At 40.7% G+C, this 14,680-nt stretch overlaps 1 non-coding gene across 1 annotated transcript; it reads right to left on the bottom strand.

Annotated features, from left to right (window-relative positions):
• Window positions 1-253: 253 nt before the first annotated feature.
• Window positions 254-360, bottom strand: LOC131241576 (small nucleolar RNA R71). The gene has a single exon (XR_009169136.1). It is a non-coding gene; the product is annotated as a small nucleolar RNA R71 (small nucleolar RNA).
• Between the last annotated feature and the right edge of the window lie 14,320 nt (window positions 361-14,680).

Here is a 14,680-nt window from a genome sequence, read left to right as displayed (position 1 = left end):
GGGGTTATACAATTGTTGCCCTCCTTTTATGGATCAGATAAGGAAGATCCATATCATCATGTGAAAGAATTCTTAGACATTTGCTCCACCTTTAAGTTCCAAAACTTTTCAGACGATTCGATCCATTTGCGTCTTTTTCCTTTTTCTTTGAAGGATAAGGCGAAAGTATGGTTGAGGAGTTGGGTCTTTCACTACATGGGACCAACTGTCTAAGAAGTTCTTAAACAAGTTCTTCTCGGTTCACAAAACTAATGCTCTCTGTAGAGAAATTACGAATTTCACACAAAAAGAGGGTGAGCACTTTCATGAATGTTGGGAAAGATGAAAGGATTTACTTCTTAAATGTCCACACCATGGTTTTGAAAAGTGGCAACAGGTTCAATACTTCTATGACGGTCTGACACCCCAAAACCGTCGCATGGTTGATGCCACCAGTGGAGGGTCATTCATGACCAAAAGTGATGTCGAGGCTTGGAATTTCTTTGAAACCTTGCGTGAAAACTCCCAGCAATGGGACTATTCAAATAGAGGAGAAAGAAGTCCTCAACCACTGAAGAAAGGGGGTATATATGAGGTAGGAGTCACGCCAGATCTTTATGCCAAAATTAATACCCTGACAAAGAAGGTGGATGCTTTAATGTTAAACAAACAAACAACTCAAGTCGAGTCATGTGCCATATGTTCTAGTCTCGCCCATCCTACGCAGTCTTGTCCATCTAGTTCAGCATTTTCAGAATTTCTCTCTAAACAAGTACATGCTATGAACACCTTTCGGAGACCTGGGAATGATCCTTACTCAGACACCTACAATCCAGGGTGGGCTAGACATCCAAATTTTTCTTGGGCAAAAGGACCACAACAAGGAGGACCATCTGGAAATCCTCCTATGCAACCTTACTCCCAAGTTGGCAGTCAACAACCTCAACAGTTCTCACAGTATGAACAAGTGCCTCCACAATCTAGGAAACCATCTCTTGAGGATACACTCAATCTTTTTATGCAGAGTTCACTTCAATTTCAAAAAGACACCCAACATACTTTACTAGCTAACCAGCAAAGTTTACATGCAAATGCGCAATCTATTGCCAAGCTGGAAGTACAGTTGGGTCAACTTGCTGTCACATTGAGTGAGAGAGAGAAGGGCAAGTTCCCTAGTCAACCTGTGGTAAATCCAAAAGGACAGTATGAGATTGGCTCTAATTCAAACCAAGAACAATATCATGAGCAAGCCAAATCAATCATTACCCTTAGGTCCGGTAAACAGATCGAGAATAAAGTAGAGATGCCTAGGGAAGAATCAAAGTCCAATGCGGAAGATCAAAATGAAATGGAGAGACATACTAGTGCATCCAAAGTCCAACAATACTCTGACTCTCCAGGAACCACTCATGTGCCATCTTATGTGCCTAAAGCACCTTTTCCTCAACATCTGGCACCGGTTAAGAAAGGAAACAACTTTAATAAGATATTGGACATGTTTAAGCAAGTGCAAATCAACATTCCGTTACTTGATGCTATCAAGCAAGTTCCTGCTTACGCTAAGTTTCTTAAAGATTTATGCACTCAAAAGCGTAAGATGAATGTTCATAAGAAGGTCTTCCTTGCAGAGCAACTCAGCTCCATGATTCAAAACAACACTCCTCCTAAATTTAGAGATCCAGGAGCTCCTACCATTTCTTGTGTCATAGGAGAGCATAAGGTTCAGAAAGCGTTGCTTGATTTAGGGGCCAGTGTTAATTTGTTACCATATTCGGTCTATGAGCAGTTAGGACTTGGTGAGTTAAAACCAACTAAAATAACATTACAACTAGCTGATAGATCTATCAAGGTGCCCCGTGGTATTATTGAAGATGTGCTAATCCAGGTTGACAAGTTTTATTTTCCAATGGATTTCATCGTTCTAGATACTCAACCTGTCCAGAATCCTACAAGTCAAATCCCGGTTATCTTAGGACATCCATTCTTGGCCACATCCAATGCTATCATAAATTGCAGGAATGGAGTTATGAAGTTGTCCTTTGGTAACATGAAGATCAAGCTCAACGTTTTCAATGCTGCACAACAACCAGCAGACTCGGAGGATATATGTGAAGTGGACATGATTGAGAGTCTAGTACATGAATCTTTCCTTCAATCTTCCGAAGACGCACTTGAGACTTACTTAGCACATTTTGGCATGGATTTTGACATAGAGAATTCCATCCAATAAGTCAATGCATTGCTCGATTCTACTCCTATAATGGAGACTGTCAAATGGAAAGCGAAAGTGGAACCTCTTCCAACCTCTGAGTCTAAACCGGTCCCATCTATTGAGAAACCACCTGAACTTGACCTTAAACAATTGCCTGAAAACCTTAAGTATGCATTTTTAGGTCCGTCTGAGACCCTACCTGTCATCAGAATGTCTAACCTTGAGAAGGAACAGAAGAACAAGTTGCTTAAAGTGCTTAGAGAATATAAGGCAGCTATTGGGTGGACGATAGAGGACATGAAGGGAGTAAGCCCCACTTTGTGTATGCATCGTACTGATCTTGAAGAAAATGCAGAAACATCGCATGAAATGCAAAGGGGGCTTAACCCTAACATAAAAAAGGATGTTCGAGTGAAGGTACTTAGATTGTTAGACGTGAAAGAAATCATTCGAGCGGAGGTGCTTAAATTGTTGGATGTCTACCCCATTTCAAATAGCACGGTTGAAGTTGTTCCCAAAAAGTCTGGGATTGGTTAATCAAGATGTTGAGGAAATTTAGTTGGCGGACCCAGGTTATCAAGATTGATTAGTTCATGGTCCACTCTTGTCTAGCTGAATACGTTAAACTTAGTGCTCCTGGGAAGCAACCCATCTTTTCATTCCATTTTATTTTCCTCGTCAGTTCAATGTTTGTGGGTAACATTATTGCAAACCCTCACGAGACTACAACTCGTCCATTAGGGGCAACCTAGGGGTTTAAAGGCTTGTTGCATACGCTAAATGCAATCGAGAGCACCTGCGAAAGTGGTATAGGTAGGATTTTCTTTTTGTGATGTTATTTTTGTTATTTTGTTTTTGTTGATTTCTCTCTTGTGCTGACCCGCTCTTACGCTGATATCTTTCCATCACTCCTCTTTTATTTTTGTTGTCCCATGTGCATTGCATGTTTATTTCTTTTACATTGAGGACAATGTAGACTTTAGGTTGGGGGTGGGCGATTAAGTTGCCTCATCAGTATTTTCTTGGTCTTGAGCACAAATTGTGAAAATTGTTAAATTTTTCTGAAATTTCTTGTGCATTTGAAGTGATTGTGAAGAATAAGGGTGATTTTAACATTGCAAGGTACAGAATGTAGGTAATTTATAACTCTTGGATTCAGCCATCCGTTAGATTTCATAGTTAAGTTTGAATTGTTAACCCATGATTAGAACTTTTAAACATTGATTGAGTCATGATCTCACATATCACATCTCGGTTGCACATTAAGGTTCCGTTTCAACATTAAATGATTAACTTGGTAATCACTAAGCATGAAAGAAACCAGCCTGAAATTTTTAGCTTCGGTCTATAACTAAGAATTGAGAGAAAGCGTAAGTCATATAATCTTCACCATAGGTTTGCTCCCTATAGATGAAGATTCGATTCCCCATGGTTGACATGCGAAAAGGGTTAGGTGTACAATCTTTACCATAGGTTTGCTCCCTATAGGTGAGGATTTGATTCCCTTCATGAAAAAAAAAATGAGTACCCCAAAGGCTGATAGAATGAAAAGTTAATCTGTAAGGTAAGTGTTGGTTTCAGTTGTCATGCATTCTGTTGTTAATTACTAAGGATATCATGAAATTAACAATTGGATCTCTTAATGAGAGTAAGCCGAGATTACACTATACACTCATGGAACTCAATATTTAGAATATTCTAATTAATGGATTAATATTTTGAAATTGATTATGAAGTTTATCGTGAGCTTGATTCCAGAAAGAAAAAATTCTGTACACCATTCATGAATCTTAGAATTCTCGTGCCTCGACGATCTGTTCACAAGTCACTCGGGTTCACAAGAATTGTCCTTTATTTCTAAAATTATTTTTCGCATGTTTTGCTCGGGACTAGCAAAATGCTGGTTGGGGGTTGGGATGAGGGTCGAATATTACATATCAGACCCCAATTATTACCTGATTTTACATACAGACCCCTTACATATCAGACCCCAATTATTACATATCAGACCCCAATTACATATCAGACCCCAATTACCTGAGGGTCGAATATTACATATCAGACCCCAATTATTTTTCTCATGTTTTGCTCGAGACTAGCAAAATGCTGGTTGGGGGTTGTGATGAGGGTCGAATATTACATATGAGACCCCAATTATTACCTGATTCAAAATTAAAGACTCTTCTTAACTAATCCAATAATGAATAATGGGTTTTCTTTCTATCAGACACATATGGACAACTTGGATTAGTCCCTAAGAACTTGTGGGACTCATATTTTGGGCGAACTTTGTAAGCCCCGTATCCTAGACCGTACCGTTCCATAGGCTTCCGCGGTCTTTTCAGTCGAATTCCGGCAACCTTCGACCCTTAATCGGTATTTGTGCGCGACCTGAATTCTCATGCCGTCAACCCGAGTCGACTCAACCCAGGACTTATACCTTAGCGACCGCGTCATCGCCGCGGTTCCAATGCCGTGACTTGTGCGCCGAGGCGATACCCTGGTCGGGAGTTGTGGGCCAGCGTTCGGTGAGAGGAAACGCCGCGCGTACGAATCCCGAGAGAATCTCTACAAGGTGTCACATTAATCAATCAATCCCATCATATCAAGTACACATCAACTTTCATCATTTCCTAAGCAAACTCCAAAAGTCAAAAAGTTCTTACACCACCCATACTCTCTCTTACAACTTTTGCCAAAAAAAGTCAAAAAAAGCTTCTTACACCCATCCCTCTCACCCATCCATCACTCCATCACCTATCACTCCCTCTCTCTCTCTCTCCCTTACAAGTCTCTCTCATTTGCAAACTCTCCCTTAAGCAACGAAAATTCATACGTATGAGCCCTCCCATGGTGAAAAAAATGCTCATGTGTGGCCCACCTTTCCATCCTTAGATCTCTCATCTCAACCATCCATTTCTCATCTTCCTCCATCAAAGAGAAGCACAAGGAGCTAAGGAAGCCAAGGGAGCAAGAAGATCAAGTGGTGGGTGTCTTGATAGGGTAGTTTTTGATGCTTTTAAGATGGGCCAAGTGAGGCCAACCGATCAATGGTTTGGATCTCACTTTGGACCCTAAGATGTGGCCAATGACCCACTTGGATCATCATGATCATTCCATGATGGGGCTATTCTCCATGGACCCCATCATGATGTTTATTTTCTTGTATGCTTAGGGTCATCTAGACCGTCTATTTTAGTGGAGAAGGGATCTCCACCGTTGGATTTCAATTTCATGGACCCACATGTAATGGGACCCACTTGATGTATGATTTAGTGCAAGGGAGGGCCCATAGTGCCGGGGTCCCTCCATCACGCAGATCTAATTCTCTATCTCTCTCTCCTATCTTTCTTTTCCTTATTTTCTTTATCTTGATATGATTGTGTGACCCACTTGAATGGACCCCACCATGAAGCATGTATTTTGTTTAAGACATCTATAAGTGGGGCCCTCATATGTGTAGTACCCACACCATTCATCAGTGGTGGCCCACCTGAGCAGGCCCACCTTGTATGGCAGACCGTCCAGCGTCCCTGGACGCTGGACGTTTAAAGGGGAAAACACAAATACTAGCTTGGTTCAAGCTTTGGTTGGCCCACTCATGTAGGCCTCACCTTGATGTATGCATTAAATCCACACCATCCATTCCTTTCCCAAGCCCTTTTTAGGCGTTGACCCGAAAGATGGGATCAATCAGACCTTTGGGCGGGCCACACCATGTTAAATGGTGGTTTTCACCATTGAAGCTTTCCCTGCAATTATAATATGTCAAAATATGTCCAATATTGGACTTATTTTGCTCGTGTTGAGCCATGGAAGCCTATTGGATGGAGTGGATTGTCCAAATATGGACCCCTCCTGCAAAAACCGCAGGATAACAACAAAAATAAAAAAAATATAAAACTAAGCAACAGCAGCTGCTGCTGCTGTGTCAGGAACGCACAGCGCTGGCTGCGCACGCCAGCGGGCGGGCGGATTGGCCGATGTACAGCCAATTACGGCTGTAGCCGTGGGCCCCACCTTGATGTTTATTTGTCATCTAATCCATTCATACGGTGGGCCCTAAGGTCAGTGGACCACCCTCTAAAAAATCAGCCTGATCCAAGACTCTGGTCGCCCACACCGTAGGAAATAGTGGGATTGAGTCTCTACCTTTCAAACCCTTTTTGGGCCCACAGAAGTTTTGGATCAGGGTGAAATTTGTTTTCACCCTTCATCTAGGCCCACTTGGCCTTATCAACGGGTTGGATGGCATAGTAACGTTATGGTGGGCCCCACATGGAGCCCACAGTGATGTAAGTATTTTATTTCCACCGTCCGCCTGGACGGTGGAACCCACTGGGGTGTGTGTGCCTGTGTGTGGGTGTGTGCGTGCGTGTGGTGTGCGTGCGTGTGCGTGCGTGTGTGTGTGTGTGTGTGTGTGTATATATATATAATATTATATTATATTGCATATAATATTGTATGTATTATATATATATATATATATTATATTATAAATAATCTAATGGTGGTGGGAGGCCCATCTCAGTTATTTTTGGCCCATGATTGAGGCCCACTTTGATTTATATGTAAGGCCCATGGGTCGAGGCCCATTTGATGTGTTAGGGGCCCATGGGTTAAGGCCCGTTAAGATGTATTAAGACCTATGGGTTGAGGCCCATTTGATGCACATATGGGGCCCCATTTGGTGAGGCCTATTTGATACTCATAAGGCCCATGAGATTAGGCCCATTTAATGCATTCTAAGGCCCACGGGTTATGGCCCATTGCAATGCACATAAGGCTCATTGGTATGGCCCATTGATGTGGCTCACTTCATGAACATGAGGCCCATATGATACGGCCCATTTGATGTATTGAAGGCCCAATGAGATATACCTAAGGTTCATTGCAATGTGCAGTCCCAACATGATTTATGTAATCATGTTTACGTCAGGGCTATGCCTTGGGAACAATGTTGGTTTGAGGTCCACATTGTAAGTATAGTGTTGGTTCAATGTCCGCATTACGCCTTTCCCGAGGGCCCATTGTTAGGCCCATATGTGTAATGTGTAGGCCGTCTAGGCCCGTCTTCATTATGAACATCATCCATCCCATATAACATGTTTAATTCCATGATTCATGATCATATGCATCATACGTATGCTTGATATGAGAAATGACTGATCATAGTATATGCCTTTGGGCAGATTCTTTAGGGGCTCCCGTACAGGGGGTGTTGCCCTACATGAGCGCATGATACGTGCAGGATTGCTGTATGACTGGATAGTGTGATTCATGCATTCGCATTGTGTAATATGGTTACTGTACGCCCTAGTGACATCAGGGCCGTAGCCTCCACAGACGTATCGTGGTTGGCAGGATTGGATACCGGAAATACTGTTCTACATGGGGTGCGATAGATATCCCTGGGTGAAAGTCCCTAAACCCTTATGGTACCAAGAGGTTGCTCCAACGTCTAGACCGAGTGGATGCATGAGCGCTGAGTGCCAATTACCAAACGGTTGCGCTTTCCATTGTGTCGTGGTCGGTTGGAAGGGGGTGCGGCCTTACCCGCCCGAGAGTAGGGGGCAATGCTAGGCTGAGTCTGACCAGCTCGAGGAATGGGTCCGCTATTGATGAGCCGAGTCCGATTTTGGCAGGCGGATAGTGAGGTCTTTTTCACTCACCTTATTGCCCGCGATGGGGCGGCAATCTGGCTTGGAGTGTACTAGACCCCGGTGATATTTCAGATTTTTGAGCTGTATTGATACGTGGACTTAGATGAGGATTTGTATGCTTGAGTTGCATTTCGCATTGCATGGCCTTGGTATGGCCGACATCATTCTTTGCACCGCATGGCCTTGGTACGGCTAATGGTATTCTCGGCATTCATCAGCATATTCCGCATTACTCTGATACTGCTTGGCTGCATTACCACCTTGAGCATACACTTTCACCACCCTCTAAGCTTTCCATAAGCTTATGCACAACCGTTGCGTGCAGGTGACGTAGGATCGCAGCAGCGCTGAGGCTTGGGCACGTGGCTGATCTTTTTTGGAGCTTTTGGTCTATCATCATTGTATTTCCCTTATGCTCATTGTACTTATAAAGTTTTTTATTATAGTGAAAATGTGATGGAGTTTTTGGTTGTTGTTTGTGGGTTATGCCTTTGGTTATGCTTATTACGAATCAAACTGATGTTGAAAATCCTCCTTGTAGCATCCCAGGATCGGAACCTGGCGAATGGGCGCTGGGAGCCGAGAATGGGGTTCTACGGAGGCTGTCGGCGCCAGATTCGGCGATCGAAAATTTTGTGAGCCCGGTTTTCGAGTTTGGGGCGTGACAAACTTGATCTAAATCGCGATGGTTCGCGAGATTTTTAGTTGTGGATGGTATCGCATGAGCCGATGATATCTCGCAGGAGAACTAGAGGCCATTGCAAATGGGTTGTTGGTTGCTCTAGGATGGATGTTAAGGATCGACTGAAAGGCTTTTAGAAGCAAACCGATAGCTGGGATTGTGCCAGCGAACGAACATCAGAGATTCTTTTTGCCATTTTTAGGGCTTGCCCTAACATGGAGGGCCGGGATTGTCACGCATTGGATGGTTGAGATTTAAGGAGTAAACATGGTTCAGATTGCCAACTCATCCGAGAAATGGGGTTTTTGTTTTCAGCAAAATAGCGCACACTACATGGATTTCACCTGCATTTATGCATGCACACGTGTACATCATCATGTGAGTTTGTTGAGTTTTGGTCAGCTCCGGGTGCTCTGCAAGATGGATGGTTTGGATCATTCACATGGATGATCGTGGTGGGCCACGAGCAGTGAGAACGAGCATTATTCATTTAAACAGTGAGGGCAGGAAAGAGAAAGAGGTTTTTACCTCTTCGGGTCAGGTTAAACCTGGTTTGACCCGACTTTTGGTCTGGTGCACTGCGGCTGTGCACAATTTGTGCACACGTACCCGAAGTATGGGGCCCACAGAGATGTTTTGAGAAATTTAATCTGTATAGCTGGCTTTATGGTCTATGAGATGACATTCGACTCAAGATGAAGAAAATCAAAAACTCAGGTGGGCCATATCAAGGGGATTGTGGTCTTTTGTGTAGATTTCCATCAATCCAACAGTCAAATTAGCTTTATTCGATTATCAATGGTCCAAGGGATTCTAAAGTCTATCTTGGTGAGTTTTTAGTGGTTGATTTTTGAGCTAGATGGTCACGATTCCTAAAATTATGGTTATCCCACAACCTGTGAAAATCTGATGGTCAAATCATTCCATAAAACAAATTACTTGATGATCTAGGGTTCTAAGACTAATTATAAGGAATCGAATAGCTAATATTGAACTGAATAGCCAATCTAATACATTAGAGTGTGGATTTTATCTGATCAAACATCATTAACTAATCGATGGTGGATCCGACAACTTGGTTCCCAAAGTTGAGTTCGTACGGCTCAGTTGCTCTAACAAAGCTTTAGCTGACGTTTTATCCCTATTAGGTTCATAGGAATAGGTCTTTTATAGTTCGATGTGGATTTTTTGAGTATGTAATAGTCCATCTTGTAAATCAATGGTTGGATGGCTTAATTTATGGATAAAAACGATTCCAAATAATCAAATTTATGTTAGAATGAAAATGAACACTTAAATGAGTCAAGTCTGTGTTTATATTAAGTTAAGTCTTCATGGTAACACTCGAGTACTGTAAAGTACGGGGAGTTACATTCACAATGTTGAAGACTACGTAAAGCCAACACCTCCTAAAAGCTTATAAAATGAGTACTCGACAAAGAGCTCTAGGGCCTCATGCTATCACAATCAAGCCTAGCTTTATTTATTCATTCACCATGAGCATTTATTCTTTTATTTATTTATTCTAATTTATCTCTCATTGTTGCCCGTAGCCTAGGGGCCTTAATTTTTAATTCTTAGTTTAACTCTCCACAAGGAAGATCGTTCAGTTTCAAATAGAAGACTATGGAGCTTTCCTGCTATGTGTTAGGTGATTTTGCTACCCGTCTTGTAACAAAGTTTGGTCTACATCAGACAATAAACAGATATTCAAGTCATGACAGTCTTGCCACGTACTTGGTTCATATCAAGACTACAAATAAGCTATCACTTCAGCGGCCATCTCACCACTGACCCAATTCCTATCGAGTAATGAACAAATTGTCGAACATTCGCCCTCCATCGATCGTCTTGCCACGAAGCACAGTTTTCAATCAAGCGACGAACAGACAACCATTCCACATATCACAACCATCCCAATATGAATCTCAATCCGATTGGGCAACAAATGAATCTTTATCCCTCAAGTCAATTGTGAGTGTCATTATTGTAAAAATCATTGATAAAAGAAAAGTTTTAGCTTATAAATTTTTTCTCTATTTTTACTATTCAATTATGGTATCAAATTACACTAAAATAAAAAAATTCCTCAAGTATGTAGACTTACATTTATTGTCACAATGCAAAAAGAATTTATTCGAGATGACTTATCCCTACCCTTTCACAAATAACCTTAAGTGAGTGTAAATTGATAGGTGAAAGGATAATTGAATCCATCAAACAATCAAAACTTTTGAGTCAAGTAGACTCCCAGTGCGCCTGAGCATCTTACTCTCACATGAATAACCAATCTAAACCCTCACTTACAAATGTGATTTAATTTGATTGAATTGACAATAACACATATAATAAGTATAATTTTGACCTATGCTGCAGGGTCAAAAAGTTCCGGTGGTCAAAAGATGTGTGGGACCTATAGAGATTTTCGTAACAAATCTATTCTATCCATAATTTTGAAAGATCACGTTAGGACGTGAATCTAAAAATCAGGTGGCTTCAAAACTCATGTGGGCCGGCCATACCCCACGAAACTACCACACGAAACAACAGGGATTGAACGTCCCTATTGGAAACATTGTAGGGGCTACAAAAGGTTTGTATGCGACGATATCTGAGCCTATGGTTTATTTGAGTGGTAATAACCATATGAACGGTTTGGATGGTATATAAACATCAATGGTAAGGTCGAGGAAGGCTTCAATGGTGGACGTTTCAATTTCTACTGTTTCGTATGGTGTGGCCCACATGACTTTTGGATCTTACTGATTCTTAGTTGACTGTCCGATTGTAGTCTTTAAAAACTGATGGACGAATTGGATCTGTCACGAATGCCTTGACTTTAATTTTCGTTATCAACACCCAATCTCAAACATGTGCCATGCACTTACAGGATCCGGACCGCTCATTTAATGGGGTCTACCATGGATGGACCGTTCACAATAAAAACACGACACTTGGATGGCGCTAACCACCTTTTTAGAATGATTTTCGCAGTTAGAATTAGATAATTACATAAAGTACAACCAACAGTTGAAATTCAGTGGGAATAAATTCTTCAATCAAATACAAGGAATCATCAAACTGTTGAGATTATTATGATTATGGCCTATCCTCAAGAGGGCCCAACAGATGAACGGTCCCCACCTGATAACATGATCCTTTCCCTTCTTATGAATACCGTTGGAACAAAAAAAAAAGAAGCAGCGTGAAAGAGTATTGATGACGTGAAATGGATGGTTGGGGAAAGAAACGTACAACGGATGGATAGGTGCCAGTCAGGTTACCCGGTTAACACCGTAGCCGATGTTTCCCTAATCGTGGGGCCCACTTTGATGTATGTGTTTTATATCCTCGCCGTCCATTATTTTTTTAAGCTCATTTTAAGCAATAGTTACAGAAAAAATAACCAGATCCAAATCTCAAGTGGAGCATACCACTGAAAAAAGTGGCGATTGACCGAGTTAAAAACTTTTCATGAGCCACTAAAGTTTTGGATCAACCTGATATTTGTGTTTTGCATTCATCCGGGCTGTGTGATATTATAAACAGGTTGGATGACAAATAATAATTACGGTGGGGTCTCGGAAGCTTTTAATGGTGGGCATTCAATGACCGCTGTTTCCTATGGTGTGGTCCACTTGATATTTAGATCCACTTTATTTGTTGGATCATATACTTAAAATGAGTCGTAAAAACTGACATACAACACATACATGAAGGTGGGCCCCGCAGCTGAGAAACACCCACTGCGGTGTTACCTCATCCGCTCCTCAATCGGAGGCTAAAACATCCTGCAACCATTGTGATTCCTGTACATGCATGCCACGTGTATGGAGATGATCGAGTGCTTGATAACTAACCTAGATAAAAGCATTTAGCATGGGACCATTTTCATTCTAAGAAGAAGGTTTGCTAGTGAATATCTCATTGTAATGTAAGAGGGTAAGTAGGGACTTTGGCCATTGTCCTTTTATACGTTTGGTTGGGGATAAAGTATCTCAACCGTCTGATTATTTAATGCATAGAGTCCATATCCAAAGCAAATGTGTAAAATTATTAAATGATTAAAATATGTCAATAAAAAATTATTTTATTTATACCAAATATATGGTGAGGCCCATCATAAAAATGATTTGGATCATCCAGATGTATTCTTGCAAACCTCTGGAATGTAATACATTATTTCTTGACACTTGGCAAGACAAATGCATGTTCAACCAAATGAAACCGGCTAAACTATGAAGCTAACAATTATTAAATATAAAATTATATATATATATATATATATATAGAGAGAGAGAGAGAGAGAGAGAGAGAGAGAGAGAGAGAGAGAGAGAGAGATTCATGCTCACTTGCACACCTTCTCATGCGAGCACCCAAGCGCAACTTTATACACGTGTCATGACACAAAATCCCAACGGTCCATGTAATGCATGCGAAACTCCGTGGAATCAGAAGACCTAACTTTCAACATGATCCAAAACTCTAATGGGTGAGAGAGATAAATTATAGAAGGCAATTGGTCATTTGCCATGGTCTACCAGAGTTTTGGATCAAGCTGAAAGTTGGGCATTAAGGTTTCATATGGAATGCTGCATCACATGGACCGTTCCGAATTTAGGCTCACATCAATTTATTAAAAAGTGCTCACGACTTCCTGTGAGAACCAGTGTGTGTATAAACAAGTTGAACTTTCCTAATATTTGATTGTGGACACTTGTTTTGCTTCTTAAATGTACCATTGGATATTTTTCATTCTAACCACCCAATGTTGGTCCATCGGGTCTGATATCTTGATAGCCAAATAAGAATAATTTTTTGTTCATGGTGCATCAAGACGGGTGTCTATAATTTGGACGGTTTACGTTGAATTATCTTTATGCCATGGAAGAAATATCTGAATAATTAGCTGTGTATTAATTATTCATCATACTCTAAAAGAGCATGCAAGTATTTCTCAAATTAATGATATAAGATCCAGTTTCTAGTTTGTACAAGTCCGGCCATGATCCAGACCGGTGACCCCATCCGTGAAGATGGACCCTGCCAAAATGTAATCCCAGCTGAGAGATCTTAGCAATTGAAAGGATTAGTTTTCTTTTTTAGTGAGGATGGGTTGATGACTATCTTTTTCATCCATCAAATGATCATGGTTTTGTTGGATATTTTCAAAATGTATTATTATTTAGAAGTTTTTACTGCTAAATTCTTTTAAAATATGTGTTTTACCTAGTCGACACTTATTGGATGTTTTGAATGAGAAATATCCAGTGGTCTTATTTAAAAAGAAAAATAAGTGTCCATGAATGAGAGGATAGGATAGTTCTCTTGCTGCCAATTCAATTAAATTAGGCCATACATGTAAGTGAGGGCCTAAATTGATTGTTCATGTAAGAGTACGATCTATGGGTGTGCCAGAGCTTGCTCAACTCGGAGGTTTTGATTGAATCGTTGTCCCTACATTGATATGGATAGATTGGAGATTGAATCGGGATCCAATTATCTTCTCAATCACCAGTTTGTGTACTGTTCAAGTGATTTGTGAAAGGGTAAGAATTATTATTTCCGAGTGAGTTCTTTTTACCTTGGGACAATATATGTGAGTATATAGACTTAATGATTTTTTCCTTCACCAGTATTTATGTTTGTATGCCTCTCGAATGAACAAAAATATATAAATAAACAAAATAAGGCTGAACATTGCTAAATTTATTGATGTTTAAATTGCTTGATTCATTACAAATAAAGTAATAATCATCTAGATAAGTAAATGAAAAAAGAAGAAGCAAAAGATAGATAACTAATTCGTTTATCGAAACAGATGATCGACGCAGGTGGTTAGTAAGATGTGACCGACTTGGTATGATCAATTGAATCAGAACTTAAATGAACATGATCCTACAACTTAATGTTAATGATATTTATTCCTACTCCTAAGGTACTCTAGCAAGAGCCGCTGTGTAGTCACCATATTAAAATCAGGTTAAACTAAGAAAAAATAAATAAATAAAGTAAATAAATGTGTTTGGTATGGGGCCTCAAGCTCTTATTCGTGTGCTCCTTTTATAACTTTTCAAGGTAGTGAAACCCTTCGCTGGGCTTCTTTATTGCTTACGGGTCCCTTGTGCTCATGTTGTAATTCTG

The sequence above is a fragment of the Magnolia sinica genome, chromosome 3, assembly GCF_029962835.1.
Source record: "Magnolia sinica isolate HGM2019 chromosome 3, MsV1, whole genome shotgun sequence".
Taxonomy (NCBI): domain Eukaryota; kingdom Viridiplantae; phylum Streptophyta; class Magnoliopsida; order Magnoliales; family Magnoliaceae; genus Magnolia; species Magnolia sinica.
The sequence above is the reverse complement of the archived record's forward strand: the minus strand, read 5'-3'. Positions and strand labels throughout refer to the sequence as shown.